A 2,866-nucleotide genomic window follows, 5' to 3' on the forward strand; every position below is an offset into this window, starting at 1 on the left:
GTATAAAGAGCTATGGTGACAGCGTTATTCTTCTATATAACATATGTGATGTCGCTGTAGCCCTAATATTTCTGTACATGACGTCTCTGCATAGATAATCTTACACCAGCATTCCGGATTGAAAAAAGGTGGAAGTGGAAGGGGGTGGGAGGCATTTTGTTGTCATTTCTCTTAAAAAAATGAATTATCTAATTAGAAAACAAAAAGATATGTTACTTCTTTCCACCATATTCTATGTGCAGTCAAATCTAAATTAGTGTTTAAAAATGTAACATTATAGAAGGTTTAATCAAGAACCTCAAATGGAAAAGTAAACAGCCGAGAAAAGGAAGGAGAAGGACCAGTTTATATTGTCTAAATAAAATGACGAGAGTATAGGCTTTAACCTCTGCTTTAGCAAGAAGATAATGTGGGAAGAAATGACAAACATTAGTTTAGATACTCAGACTTTATTGGAAAACATTTTTGAGTGTCAGGTTATAGGGCAATTTATTAAGTATTTACAATCAAAGTCCACTTAGAAAATATAATATGTGTATTGGGGAATAGAGAAGGGGGGTCAGTTCCCGATGATTATGAAAAAACTACTAAACTTAGCGGAAAGTAATTCTAAAAACTCGATCACATCAGATGTTCCCACAAAGAAGGAATGGATTGTAGATGGAAATAGTAATTTGTAATATGAGCATGTTTATTATTGTAGTATAGAGAAGTTACAGACATTGTCCAGACATGGAGATTATGCGCTGAAAGTAACTGTAATGAATGGCGGATCGCTGAGATTGGGAGTTAGGAAGACGAGGGAGGAGGGATGTTGGGTATTTTGGGGGGGAGGGGTGTCTTGCTAAATTCTCCTAAAAAGGGGCTGAAAGCCCGTACTTACGAAGCGCTCACTGATATCCTAATCAGGCACCAATACTAAGATTCTTTATAGCAAGATATTATTTATTTTAATAGCACATGAATAATCAATGGTACATAGGCATTAGCATTACTTTATAGTCATAGAATCTTATACAATAACAGAAATATGCATCAACATTACCGTATGTTGTAGCACTCCTTCCTCATTGGAGGGACTCGATTAGTGAGAAGGAAGACAACCCGGCCTCTGCATCACAGGCGCAGTGCGTCCTGGAAATGTCCCTATCTCACTGAGCGAACCCTGTATTTTTATACCAAAATTTGTACATTATGGTCGTCGTGTGCACGGAGTATTGCAATTGGTGACGAGCATGTGATTGCTGAGTCATGGTCATGTAACCTGACCACACGCTGCTGTGGGCACCAGTAGCTTCCTACACATGTTGCTAGATGACCACTGGTTTCCTGCATATGTTGCAATGAGCCGTGAATTTTACATTGCTAGTTTCCTACACATGTTGCAAACTAACCACTGGTTTCCTGCATATGTTGAACTGTAAGCGTTCCTTCCTCATAATAGTGGCTTGTTCAAGACCTACTAACACGTACACTTTATCATGGTGAAATCGGGTCAGTCAGAAGACACCTCTCTGATACTGAGTTTGGATGGATCAATAAGACTTGTGATCACTATCTTTTGATTAGGATTCCTATCTAAACACACTCATTCTTCAGTCATATCACATTGGCATCACAAGGGATGTAATAACTCTTGTCCATATAATGAATATATAAATATATAGCAAGTGAAATGTTGAATACACATGGAATATTGCTTTTTATTTGATTTTTAGAAAACAGACATCTATTAGTAACTGTATATATTATAATTCTAATGTAACTTCCCTTTCTTCTTTACTTTCTTGCCTTTACTTTTTAACTCTTGTGTTTTCTTCAGTTTTCCATATACAGTGCTGCTCATAATTATTAGCAGCTTTTCATTTTTTCATAGACTGTACAACATCTTCAGAAATAACGCAATAAATGGAAATGTACCAAAGTTCTATCCTCAGGATTTTTTAATTAGTGGTCCAAAGTAATACAACAATAAAACATTGTTTGTCACTTACATGTTGCAATTTCAAAGAAGAAACAGAATAAACAGCATGTGCAGCAATAAAGGCCCCCAATTAATACTTGGCTGCATCCCTAATTAATACTTAGTTGCACCCCTAATTAATACTTGGTTGCACATCCTTTGCAATTGATGACAGCCTCCATGCATTTCTTGTAGCCATCTATAAGCTTCTTGCACTTCTCCTCTGGTATTTTCTCCCACTCTTCCTTTGCTTAGTTTGGTCAAGCTTGAGTGGTAGGCTGGCTTTGCACATTACGACATCGCATGCCGATGCTGCGATGTCGAGTGCGATAGTCCCCGCCCCCGTCGTACGTGCGATATCTTGTGATTGCTGCCGTAGCGAACATTGTCGCTACGCCAGCTTCACATGCACTCACCTGTCCTGCAACGTCGCTCTGGCCAGCGAACCGCCTCCTTACTAAGGGGGCGGGCCATGCGGCATCACAGCGACGTCACATGGCAGGCGGCCAATAGCAGTGGAGGGGCGGAGATAAGCACGATGTAAACATCCCGCCCACCTCCTTCCTTCTCATAGCAGCCGGGACGCAGGTAAGGAGATGTTCCTCGCTCCTGCAGCTTTACACACAGCGATGTGAGCAGCCGCAGGAACGAGGAACAACGTCGTACCTGTCGCTGCACCGGCATTATGGAAATGTCGAAGACTACACCGATGATACGATAACGACGCTTTTGCGCTCGTTCATCGTATCAAAAAGGTTTTACACACTACGACATCGCAAATGACGCCGGATGTGCGTCACTTTCGATTTGACCCCAAAGTGTGCAAAGCCGGCCTTAGTGTTCTTTTTCCCAATGGCAGATTTCAGTTCACTCCAAAGATTTTCAATGAAATTGAGGTCATTG

The sequence above is a fragment of the Anomaloglossus baeobatrachus genome, unplaced genomic scaffold, assembly GCF_048569485.1.
Source record: "Anomaloglossus baeobatrachus isolate aAnoBae1 unplaced genomic scaffold, aAnoBae1.hap1 Scaffold_2388, whole genome shotgun sequence".
Lineage (NCBI taxonomy): Eukaryota > Metazoa > Chordata > Amphibia > Anura > Aromobatidae > Anomaloglossus > Anomaloglossus baeobatrachus.